The sequence below is a fragment of the Orycteropus afer genome, unplaced genomic scaffold, assembly GCF_000298275.1.
Source record: "Orycteropus afer afer isolate SDZICR_OR568_19922 unplaced genomic scaffold, OryAfe1.0 scaffold00080, whole genome shotgun sequence".
NCBI lineage: Eukaryota > Metazoa > Chordata > Mammalia > Tubulidentata > Orycteropodidae > Orycteropus > Orycteropus afer.
The window spans coordinates 211,548-225,607 of record NW_006921667.1 but is presented as its reverse complement, the minus strand read 5'-3'; positions in this window follow the sequence as shown (position 1 = coordinate 225,607).

The following is a 14,060-nucleotide window of genomic DNA, read 5'->3' as shown; positions in this document are numbered from 1 at the left end:
ATTTTATTTAAATTCATAGCAACTCTAACGAACAGAGTAGAATTGCCTCCACAGGGTTTCCAAGACTGTAATCTTCATAGAAACACACTGTCATATCTTTATTCCATGGAGTAACTGGTGTGTCTGAACCACTGACCATTTGGATACCAGCTAAACATTTAAGCACCTAGGCACCAACACTCCTCTTTTGCCCTGGGCTCTGACAATACTGTCCATGTCACTTTGTTCTAATAGCTTGTATTTGTGGATCCCTGGCTTCAAAGTTATGACATGCCTATGTGTCATGTTCTCAGGGGTGCCCCATCCCAGGATGCATTTTACCCCTTCATCATTTTTTTCCAGGCTTATTCACACAGAATTTCTGCCATCAGCTGTATTCTCCTTCAGGTTGCTTTCCTGGGTTCATCCACCAGTTCTTGTTTGATACCATCCCAAAAAAGCCATGCTATGTTGTGCTGGTGGCAGGGCACAAGCAGCTCCATGAATCTTTGTTTTCCTGCTGATCTCATTCTATCTCTTCTTCTAATCAGTACTCAGTCTGTTTCTTCAGCCCTCAATTTGGTGGTCTGGTATCCAAGGTTATTTGTTTTACTTAGTTTATTGAGTCTTTGTTATAGGGGGTAATTATGGTTCATCTGTTTCAGCTACCATCTTAACTGGAAGCTCAAAACCTGATGTATGTAATTTTAGTTTTATCAAATTCTCATTAACCATAGAACTTAGAGAAAGTTTTTATTTGCAACAACCATCATGACAAAATAATCCAGGAGTCAGATTGTGAATAATAAAAATATAAATGATTCTCTATTGCTTCAAATTCCAAGACCATTATTAGAAATTTTAATACCAGCTGGTTGCTTTTGAAAATTAATCCATGAACTAGTATGTTGAATATTCTTTCCTAAATGGAATCCCCATCTGTCCTGTTAAGTATCTATCTTTCCCAATAAGCAGTGATCAGATAAAATTAAAAATAGTATATTTTTTATCAAGCTCCTCTAAAGAAACTACAGGACAATATAAAATTTGAAATAAATGATATTTATTGATCAGTTCAGAAGTTTTATTAATGTATGTAAATTTAAAATTCTTCTTGGTCTCCTCTGGTAACACGACGTGTAAGGAGAAAAAGGAAGACATATTCAGAGGATTTGAGATAGCTATTCCTGGGTCCGCTTGAGGACACAGTTGTGTAGTCTTTACTCAATTATGGACTGCTCTTACACTGATTTTTTTTTTTTCCTAAAATGCTTGTAAGTTTTAGAAAAAAAGACCTGTCAGGTTTTATGTTAAGTTGACTTTATTCAATGGAAATATAAGTTGTGTATGTGTGTGCAATATGCCCTAAATGAATGGCAAGGTGTACTTAGATGGGAATCATCTAAGAAAGTCCTTCTTTTAAGAGCAGAGAAGCATGTAATCATTACGGATATTGGTTGACATTGAGGTGAAGGTAAAATATTAAGTTCCACATTGGCTGCTCTTTAGATTTCTACTGGTCCAACCTCTCCTAAACTTTTGCCCAAGACATAGTGAGAAGAGGCTAAATACAAATTGAGGAATGGACATAAAATGTACATCACTGTAATCACTTCAAGATAATGGGAAATGAGGCACTGCACTCCTAGCATGATACACACATGGGCTGAAATAGTCATATCAGTTAAGGAAAATGATGGCTGGATAAGGAATCTAAGACAGGGCTGAGCCTTTCCTACATAGGAACATCCAAAGTCATCATCAAACAAGTCTTCCTGGTAAAAAGAGTCATTAGCCAAACACATAAAGATGGAATATGTGAATATCATATAGGAAAACTGAGTTTCCAAGCATGTGTGAGCCACTTATTAGATATTTGTGGTTCCAACTGGACAGAATTTGAGAAAGGAGGTATAGATTAAAGTTCCAATTATTTTTCAAGTGGAGACTGAACTCAAGATCAAAAACAGCTTGGTGAGTGTGCTCCTATTATGTCAACGATCTGTCATGGGCTGAAATATGTGTGTTTCATAAAATAGTGATAGTAATAATAACTAGATGATAACCTAGGATAAAGAAATTAGTATAAAGTGGCAAGAAGGCACAAATAGTAACAAACTGTCAGCTTCACATTTGAAAACAGGCATTTAATTGTGGAAATAATACAGTAATTTTCACAGTTATCTAATGTTGCTATAATAGAAATACAAAAATGAGTGGCTTTAACAAACAGAAATTTATTTTCTCACAGTTTAGAAGGCTAGAAGTCAAAATTCAGATTTCTAACTCTAGTGGAAGGTTTTTTTCTCTGTCTGCTCTGGAGGAAGGTCTTTGTCTCTTCTTAGCTTTTTCTCCTGGGCAATCTTCACAAGACTTGGCATCTCTCTTCCCCTCTCTCTGCTTCTTAGTTTTCTCATTGAATCTCTTTTATATTTCAAGAGAGATTAACTCAAGATAAACTCTACATTAACCCTGCCTCATCAACATAACAAAGACATTCCCATATAAGATTATAACAAAAGGCATACATATTAGGATGTGCAATACATATTTTGGAGGGACAAAATCCAATCCATAAAAGTAAGATAAAAGAATATGAAGATAAACAATTAATAATTTAAGAGAACTCTGGTAGTGTAGTGCGTAAGGCACTTTACTGCTAACTAGAAAGCAGGTGGTTCAAACCCACCAGCCACTCCTCAGAAGGAAGGTTAGGAAATCTACTTCCATAGTGATACTGCCTCAGAAACCCAAGGAGGGGTTGTTATGAGTCAGGATTGACTTGATGGCATACAACAACAACATGGGAAAATAACTTTCTAATTGTTTAAACATGTTGGAAAAACACTGAAAGTGAAGCTCAATAATGTAACTCAGTCATGTAAAGGCAATCAAGGTTTTGAATGTAATATCAATGATTCTTTTGACTTCCCAAGGTGGGAAAATATTTTCAGAGATGAGAGAGATAAAGAAAAATTATCACTCAGTTTCTTGCTAATCTGCTCAAGACAAGCTTTTGGCAACAAAGAGCTCTTCTTGCCATGCTGAACAGATGTGGGAGGGCAAATATGAATATACCCACAAGTATATATAGGTTTTATAAAGGATATTTCTACACATGGGTTGTATGTGCAATAAATATCTCTATGGATAGTGTGGATCATACAGGGGGAAACATTATGAAAATTTCTGAGCTATAACACAGTCTTTTGGGGGAATAACTCACTGAGCTAGAGGACTTTGGACCACAATCGCAGGGGACAACAAGCTCAATTGGCATAATGTAGTTCACAAAGAAAATATTCTATATTCTGCTTTGATGAGTAGTGACTAGGGTCTTAAAAGCTTGCAAGCAGACTGCCAGCAAGATGGAAAAATAGGCAGACAAGGTTCTGGTAAGGTGGTAGAATGGGCAGACAGACAGCACAGACCCTCTTCAACAAAAAAATGGGGAACCAATTAACACAGAAAAAGAAGATAATCCTGGAGCTCTGAGCTTTGAAGGGAAGCAAATAGAAGTGGACTAAACTTCAACTAATAGAAGAACCTGCATGAAAACACTGAAAAAGGAGACATATGAAGCTGTGGTCTGTCAGTGATCCTGATGGCACAGACAGCTTGGATATCACTAAGTGGTGTTAGGACCTAAGAATTAGCCTAAAAATCAGCCCTGATAGCCAGGAGCTGTAAAGAGGCCTTCACTAGTGGCTGTTGAATAAAAGGGGAAGCTGTGAAGAGTAAGGTGGGCTGAGCTGTGGATTTTGCCTGTCCAGATGGCAAAGCCATTTGGAATGTTTACAAATGGTGTGATCATTTGGGATATCTAAAGTGACAGCATTCTCTCAGATTCCAGGGACTTAAGAAATGTCTCCACTTGCCAGGAACCAAAAGGATATTCAGAACCTGAAGGACTAGAAAGATGCGATATCCCCCTTTTTACTCTTAGACCCCACACACTCTTGATGAACAGAAGTGTGACTATCTCTCACCCACCCACCTTTGGGGCCAGCAGGAATTCCACCCCAGTCTGTGTGCTTGGACAGAGCCTGGGTAGCCTGCCCTGCCCTGCCCAGATTTATCTATTTATTTATTTATTTTCAGTTTGTTTGTATTTTACTGTTTTAAAATTGTTATTATTATTATTTGTTGCTGTTGTTTTGTCCTTTATTATATTTTTCTTTATTCTTCCTTTCTCAGGTTCTCCTTTTCAGCTTTTTCTCTCTTTCCTGTTCCTGGTTCCTTTTTTTTTTTTTTTTCCTTTCTCATGGCTAACCTCATTCCTTGTTTTTCTTTTTGCATTTTTCCCATTTCTTTTCTTCATTATTCTCCTACTCTACCTTTTTTCTCTTATTGTATTCTCCCCAGATACTGTGGGTTTTTATTATTATTATTATTATTATTTTGGTGATTGTTTCTGTGTTTACTCAGTGTTTTTTGTCCATCTGCTTTTCATTTTCTATTTTTTTTCTATGGTTGTTTTTGTATAACTGAGTGGGAGTGAGCAAGGGTGCCCATACAACACAACTACACCCTCACCTCCAGCATCTCCACTTATGAGTGAGAGCCACTACTTCCTTCTTCACCAAATGGCCAATGATAAATGACCACCAAGAAAAGCCTCACTCATCCTTAGCTGCTCTATACAAACAGTTAACAGAGATATAAATACAACAATGGCACATTGTCTCACAGAAAATAGACAAAAACAGAACACAAAAAGAAGCAAGATAAAATGGTAGAAACTAGGGAACAGGATACAGACCCAGAACACATCCCTGGGAGGAAGCAGCACTGAAATTCCCTGGTAAGGAATTCAAAATAATTACATCTAGGTATCTTCGAAGGATTGAAAGACAGATCAAGGAGAACACTGACAAAATTAATGAAAACACAGACAAACCACATAACAATTTCAGAAGAAAATAGAACAAAATGACAAAATAAATGAAAAAATTACAAATGATGCAGAATCTACACATAGAAATCCAGAAGATTAATACTAAATTTTCATAAATAGAAAACATATTGAAAGGGCAAAGGAGTAGAATCAAATCAATGGGAGACAGAATTAATGACATTGAAGACAATACCTGAATACTTCTTTGGAAAGGGATCAATCAAGAAAAAAGACCAAAACAAAATGAAGAAAGACTAAGGTTCATGTGTGATACCATCAAAAGGAATAACCTACATGTAATCAGAATTCCAGAACAAGAAGAGAAAAACAAAGCCACTGAGAAAATTGCCCAAGATTTGTTGGAAGAGAAAAAAAAATATGATATGATGAAATATGAGAATATATCCATTCAGGAAGTCCAAGGAACCTTAAACAGGATAGACCCTAAAAGAAAATCACCAAGACATATCATCATCAAACTCATCAAAGACAAAGACAAAAAAAGAATCCTGAAAGCATCACAGCAAAACAAAAAGTCACTTACAAAGGACATCCAGTAAGAACAAGCTCTGATTTCTCAGCAGACACCATGCAAATGAGAAGGCAATGGGATGGTGTATATAAAAGCCTGAAAGAGAGTAAGTTCTGAAGAATTATATACCCAGCAAAATTATGCCTCAAATATGATGAGGAAATTAGGAGATTTGAACTTATGAATCAAAAAAAAAAAAAAAAAAGACCAACTTTAGAAGAGACAGTAAAGGGAGTAGTTTGAAAAGAAAACCAATAATAGCAAACAACAACTGACCATTAATACACAAGATGACATAACCCAAAAACCAGCACATCTATGGAAGTATCCAAAGTAAAATAAGCATACAAGATTTTAAGCAGGGAACCAGAGACTTCATTTGGCAAATGAGAACAACTAAAACCTAAAGAGAGGGGGAAAAATAATGTAGCTACAGAACTTCTAAATGGTGAGGAAGTCATGAGAGTTGCAAGATAGAATGGACTGTTCTAAACTCAGGAAGAAAGTTAGAAATCACAGGATAACCTCAAAGAAAAATTATAAATCTTCACATAAATAAAAAAGATAACAAGCACAGATATTTAACAAATACTAACACAACAGCGACAAAGGAAGTGGTAACATAATAAGCTCAGCTCCTGGAACAAATAAACCAGGAATACCAAGAAAAAACACATAACAAAATAACAGCAACCAACTGATCATCAATGACACTGAATGTCAATGGATTAAATGCACCACTCAAGAGACAGAGAGTTGCAGACTAGATAAGAAAACAAAACCCATCAATATGCTGTCTACAAGAGACACAACCTAGAGACAAAGACAAAAATAGACTAAAAACCAAAGATTGGGAAAAAAAAATTATCAAGCAAATGGCAACCAAAAAAGAGCAGGAGTGACAATAATAATTTCTCATCTAATTGACTTTAAGACAAAAAACTACATGAGAGACATGGGAGGATGTTGTATAATGATTAAAAGATCAATTGAAGAAGAAGATATAACCATAATAAATATCTAAGGACCCAATGAAAGTGCCCTAAAATACCTAAATCAGACTTTAGGAGAATTGAAAAGGTAAATAGATAACTCCACAGTCATAGTAGGAGACATTAATACACCACTTTCAATGAAAGATAGAACAACTGGAAAGAAACTCAACAAAGATGCAAAAGAGCTAAACAATACAATCCACAAACTTGACCATATAGACATCTACAGAGCATATCACTCAGCAACAGCACAATATACATTCTTTTCCAGTGCACATGGAACATTACCCATGACAGACCAAATGTTAGGCCATAAAGCAAACATTAAAAAATTTAAAAATATTGAAATACTTTAAAAAAATATTCACAGATAACAATGCTATCAAATTAGAAAACAATGATAAGAAGATCAACAGAAAAAGAGCAAACATATGGAAACTGAACAACACTCTCCTCAAAAACGACTAATAGGAAAAACAAAAAATGAAATTAAAAAATCCCTTGACTCAACCAATAATGAAAACACAATATACAAAATCTTTGGGACAGAGCAAAAGCAGTGAGCAGAGGCCAATTTATTGCAATAAATGCACACATCAAAAAAGAAGAAAGGGCCAAAATTGACACTTTAAACCAACATCTCCAACAATGAGAAAAAGAACAGCAAGAAAAGCCTAAAGTAACCAGAAGAAAGGAAATAATAAAGATTCAAGCAGAAATCAATGAATCAGAAAATAGAAAGACAACAAGAAAAAAAATAAACAAGACTAGCTGTTGGTTTTTTGAAAGGATTAATAAAATTGAATAGGTCATAAAAAAATTACCAACAAAATAATTCCTGGCCAAAGCGTTTTCACTGGAGAATTCTACCATACATTCAGAGAACTGACACCAATCCTACTCAAACTATTCCAAATCATAGAAAAAGATGAAATCCTCCCAAATTCATTTTTATGAAGCAAGCATAATCTTGATACCAAAACCAGGAAAAGACATCACTCAAAAGGAAAACTACAGACCAATATCCCTCATGAATATACATGCAAAAATCTTTAACAAAATCCTAACCAATAGCCTCCAAAAACATATTAAGAAAATAATAATTCATTATGACCAAGTGGGGTTCATATCAGGTATGCAACGATGGTTCAACATTTAGAAAAACAACCAACGTCTTCTACCACACAAATAAAACAAAGGATAAGAACCACATGATCATATCAATCATTGCAGGAAAGGCATTTGATAAAATCTAATACCCATTCCTGATAAAAACCGAGCAAAAAAATAGAAGGGACATTCCTCAACATAATAAAGGGCATATATGCAAAACCAACAGCCAACATTATTCTCAATTGAGAGACTGAAACGATTCTTCTTGTGAACAGAAACCAGATAAAGATGACCTCTCTCACCACTTTTATTCAGCATTGTATTGGAAGTCCTAGCCAGGGAAATAAGGCAAGAAAAGGAAATCAAAAGTATCCAAATTGGTAAGGAAGAAGTCAAATTATTCCTATTTGTTGATCATATGATCCTTTACCAAGAAAACCCAAGTGACCAAGTCAAAAATCTACTGGAACTAATTAAAAGATTTAGCATAGTGTCAGGATACAAGATCAACATCCAAAAATCAGTTGGATTCCTCTACACCAGCAAAGAGATTATTGAAAAAGAAATGAGGAAATCAATACCACTTACTATAGCTTCAAAAAAAATAAAATACCTAGGAAAAAATCTTACTAGGAACACAAAAGACCTGTACAAAGAAAACTATAAAAGACTACTTCAAGAAACCATAAGAGATCTACATAAATGAAAGAACACACCATGCTCGCTGATAATAAGATTGAACATTGTGAAAATGTCATTTCTACCCAAAGCAATCTATACATTCAATGCAATCTCACTCCATATCCCATCAACATTCTTTAAGGACATGGAAAAACTAATCACTAAGGAAGGTTGGGCAATCTATTTCCATAGTGATAATGCCTTGGAAACCCAAGGAGGAGTCGCTATGAGTCGAGTCTGATTCAATGGCACATAACAACAACAACAACAACTTTATATGGAAAGGAAAGAGACTCTGGATAAATAAAGTAAATTGAGAAGAAAACCAAAGTAGGAGGTCTCACACTGCCAGACCTCAAAACCTACTATGTAGCCACAGTATTCAATATCACCTGGAACTGGTACAATGACAGATACATGTTGTTGTTGTTGTTGTGTGCCCTCTAGTTGGACTCAACTCATAGCGACTCTCCTTGGGTTTCTGAGGCAGTATCCCTAGGGAAGTAGATTGCCCCATCTTCCTTCCGAGGAGTGGCTGGTAGGTTTGAACCACCAGCCTTCTGATTAGAAGTCAAGTGCCTTAAGCACTACACTACCAGATCTCCCAACAGATACATAGACCAATGGAATAGAATTGAGAAACAAGTAATAGATCCATAGACCTATGGTCCCTAATCTTTGACAAAGGGTTGAAATCCATTCAATGGGGAAAAGAATGTCTGTGTAATAAATGGTGCTGGCAAAACTGGATATCCATTTACAGAAAAATGAAACAAGATCTGTACCTCACACCATATACAAAACTAACTCCAGATGGATCAAACATGTAAATGTGAACACTAAAACTATAAAGGAGCTCTGATAACATAGTGCCTAAGGCACCTGACTGCTAATCAGAAGGCTGGCGGTTCAAATCCACCAGCCACTCCTCTGAAGGAAGATTGGACAATCTACTTCCGTAGTGATACTGTCTCGAAAACCCAAGGACGGGTCACCATGAGTCGGGTCCAACTTGGTGGCAAATAACAACAACAACAAAAAAGAAACTATGAATTTCCTCAAGGAAATACTAGGTTCAAATTTACCTCTGGTGGTGTAGTGCCTAAAGGCATTTGACTGCTAACCAGAAGTCTGGTGGTTCAAACCCACCAGCTACTCCTCAGAAGGGAGGTTGGGCAATACTTCTGGAGTGATACTGCCTCAGAAACCCAAGGGGTTGTTGCTATGAGTTCAATTCAACTCAATGGCACATAACAACAACAACAATATATGACATCAATAGACTATCAAGCATAACCCAAAATGCAAAAAAAAAAAGAAGAAGAAAACAGCACAAGAGAAACTAAATGAATGGGACCTTCTAAAATTAAATTTGTATGTGCTTCCAAAGACTTCTCCAAAAGAGTCAAAAGAGAACCTACAGATTGGGATAAAATATTCAGCAATGACATATATGACAAGATATTTATCTCTAGAATTTATAGAAAATTCCAGCACCTCAACAACAAAAAAGACAAAGAATCCAATTAAAAAATGGGCAGAAGACATAAATACACACTTCACCAAAGAAGATATTCAGACAGCCAACAAACATATGAAGAAATGCTCACGATCATCAGCCATTAGAGAGATGCAAATCAAAACAATAATGAAATACTGTGGTTATGTTTTTGTGTTGCTCTGACAGATGCCTAAAATATGGAGTGTGTCTTTGACCTGAGACCCTGGGAGAGAGACCCCGGCATATGGCATGAGAGATGGCAGGAGCAGAGCCCAGAGACCTGCATAAGAGATGGCAGGGGCAGAGCCGAGAGAACTGGCATGAGACAGTGAGAGCCTTACCAGCCCATGGAGGAGAAATCTTGGTGCCTTTGGTTAGGTGGCTTACTGGTGGAGTGGATTGCCTTCAGGCATTAATCGGTAAAAAGACTGGCATGAAATGGAGTAGCAGGTTGGGTGGCTGATGGAGCAAGAAAGCTGAATGCTTTGGGGGCAGGGAGATTTCCAGCAGAGTGGGTTGCCTTCAGCATTAATTAGCAGAAGCGGAAAGACCAAGGAAATGGAAGCAGAGCTGCCTCAGCCTGAAAGGGCAGGACTATGGCCTTTGGGGGTGGAATGACCACACACCCCTAGGTTTCAATGAGACAGGCCTTTACCAAGTTGGTTCTGGAGTGTGGGGCTGCTCCATCATCTGTGCCAGTGCAATGGAGCCATAGCTGCTGTCCAAGAGTGAGGGGGTGGCGTTTCCATGCCCAAGAGGGAGAGGAACGGGGCCTGCCAAGCCAAGGGGTTGAGGTTGCCGGTCAGGAACTTGTTGACTGGAGCCACCCAGTGAGAGATCTGTACAGATGCCACCCAGTGAAGATCTGTATAGATGTCAAATTGACAAGAGGTGGAATTGTGGTAGTTCAGTTTGTGTGTCTACTTGGCTGGGACTAGTTGAGTGGCTGAGCATCTGGTGTAGCTATTCCCCATAATGAGACTGACCACAAACACTGCTGATGAGACTGTAAAATGGTACAATCACCATTTTACAGTGGAAAACGATATAGAACTTCCTTAAAAAGTTGGAAATATAAATACATTTGATTCAGCAATCCCACTACTAGGTATATATACTAAGAAAGTCAGTCCAAGACATGAATAGATATATTCATACACATGCTCATCAATTCACAATAGCAAAAGGATGGAATCAACCTAAGTGTCCACCAATGGATGAATGGATAACAAAACTTTGGTACATACACACAATGGAACACTATGCAACACAAAAGAATAATGAAGAATCCACAAAATACCTCATAACATGGGTGAACTTGGAAGACATTCTGCTGAGTAAAATAAGTCAATCACATAAGGACAAATATTGTACATGTCCACTATTGTAAAAAGTCAAGGAAAGGTTTATACAGAGATGGAACCTTTCTTTGTCAGTTTCCAGAGATGGGAAGGGAGGAGAGGTGAAATTGTTAGCTAGGTAAGTCTTGTAGTGATTTGGATGAAGGGAAAGGCAATACACCAAAACCAAGTGATCAGTATGATAACACTAAGGAAATGGAAAACTCAGAGAGGTGCACAAGAGGTACAGACAAAAGGAATACTGCATTATCAATAATAACAAACATTAATCTATGGGTGGATACATGAGTAGACAGGCAAAAGATAATATAATAGGTGGGCAAAAGGGATTATATCTGTAGAAATATAAAGGTTTGGCAGATGATATTTCTATATACATATTTACATGTGCTATATATATAATATATATAACAACAAAAAAAACATATATATAATAGAGCTGTTGGGGGCAAAACTATAATAACTTCTTAGCTGTAGCCAAACACCTTAAAAGAGTGAGTCACTGGGCTCAGGACCATGATCATGTGGGACATTAAGCTCAATTGGCACAATATGTTACACAAAAACATTGTTCTACATCCTACTTTGGTGAGTAGCCACTGGGGTCCTAAAAGGTTGTGAGCAATTATATAAGATGCAACAATTGCATCCACAACAAAGCTGAATGAAGAAAATCAAAGAAACATGGACACAATTAGCCCAAGGGACTAGTGGACCCCAGCTTACAGGCCCCTCAGACCAAAAGAACTAGATATTGCCTAGCTACCACTGCTAACCACTCAGAAAAGGATCAAAATACAAGATCATAGATAGAGTGCAAAAAAAAATGTGGAACAAAACCCAAACTCATAAAAAATACCAGGTTTACTGGTGCGATAGAGACTGGGAATGCCTTGAAAGCTATGGCCTCTAGTCACATTTCAGACCTGGAATTGAAATCACTTCTGTGGCTTAACTTCCAGCCAAATAACAGATAGGCCTATGAGGTGAACAATTACACCAGGCAGGTACCCTTTAGAACAATCAACAATGGGAGATCAAAAGGGCAGCATTTGCACAGAGAGATACCTCAGAGGGAAGGAATTCACAGGGAAAATGCACCCAGGGAAAAGGTAACCAAAGGGAGGAAATGAGAAGAAACAAAATGTGTATGAACTGTTGAATAGAAAATGAATTTACTCTGTAAACTTTCACCCAAATCACAATATAAATAAATAAATAAATGAGTTTGTGAGTAACCTTCTAACATCTACCTCTTAGTATCTCCTCATCCAGAGCAAAGAAGAGTGAAGAAAATCAAAGATGCAAGGAAACACTTAGTCCAATGGACTAATGGATCACTTGAACCACAGTGTCCACAATTTGGACACCAGAAGAATTAAATGGTACCTGGCTATCACTACAAACTGCTCTAATCAGGATCACAGTAGAAAGACCTACATAGAGAAAAAGGGGGGAAAATGTAGATCAAAGTTCACAAATATAAAATAGACTAAACTTGCTGGTAAGATACAGACCTCCTCCAAGAATGTGACTTTTGTTGTTGTTGTTTTGTGCTGTTGAGTCATCTCTGACTCATAGAGACCTTATGTACAACAGGATGAAACACTGCCTGGTCCTGTGCCAGCCTCACAGTCCTTGTACCTGATCCCATTCTTGCAGCCACTGTGTCAATCCATCTTGTTGAGAACTTTCCCCTTTTCCATTGACCCTCCTCTTTACCAAGCATGATATACTTCTCCAGGGAATGGTCCTTTCTGACAACATGACCAAAATAGGTGAGATGAAGTCTGGCCATTTTCACTTCCAAGGAGCATTCCAACTGCACTTCTTCCAGGACATATTGGTTTGTTCTGTTAGCAGTCCATGGTTCTTTCAGTATTCTTCACCAACACAAGTCAATAACATCAACTCTTCTCCAGTCTTCCTTGTTCATGGTCCAGTTCTCACATACATATGAGGCAATTGAAAATACCATGGCTTATATTAGACACACCTTAGTTTTCAAGGAGACACCTTTGCTCTTTGGCACTTGAAAGATTTTGCAGCAGATTTGCCCAGTACAATATATTGTCTGATATCTTGACTGCTTCTTCCATTAGTGTTGATGGTGGAACTAACTAATATGAAATCTTTAACAACTTTAGACATCCTTAAAGCCTGGAAATGGGCCCACCCCTGGCAATCAAATGACTGCCAAACAATGGGCAGTCTTATAAAGTGAATAATAACACCAGGGAGGATTCAATACAATCAATCATATGAGACCAAAAGGACAGCATTTGCCCAAAAACAAAGCTCAGAGGCAGAAAAGGGCAGAAAGAAGGACAAATGGAAATCAGAAACCCAAAGAGGAATGGGAAGAATGCTGTTACATTGAAGGGATCGCAACCAATGTCACAAGACATGTATAAATTGTTGAATGGAAAAAAAAAATGTTCTATAAACTTTCACTCAAACTACAATTAAGTAAATAAAGTGGTTCTGTAAAAAAAAAAAAAAAAAAAAATTGTTTTAAAAATGCTCAAAATACTTTCTTTTCACTAACACACTGTCCTTTTCTCACCTCAGAGACCCACCTTGATCATCAAAGTCTCTCTCAACCTCAGTGCAATCACCTGTAGATAAGTTAGTAATGTCTAACTCCTAGAGTTTGTGCCAGGAATTAGATAAATGTAAACCTTTATCACAAGCTCTGTGGTACCTCTCATCCTTTTCTCAGGTCAATATGAATATATCTCAAAGTTTTTAATAATGGATTCATATTTTAAAGTTCTCCAAGTTGAGCATATCTCTCCCAAGATTCTAATTTTTTCCTCACCATGACATCCTAATAACAGTCTAAAACACCTTAATATACTTTTTACATTAGGATCTTTTTAGATTTATAGATAAGTATCAAAGATACTACAGAGAGTTCTCAAATGCCCAACACCCAGTTTCCTCTATTATTATCTTACATTGTCATGGCATATCTATCACATTTAATTAATGAAAATTG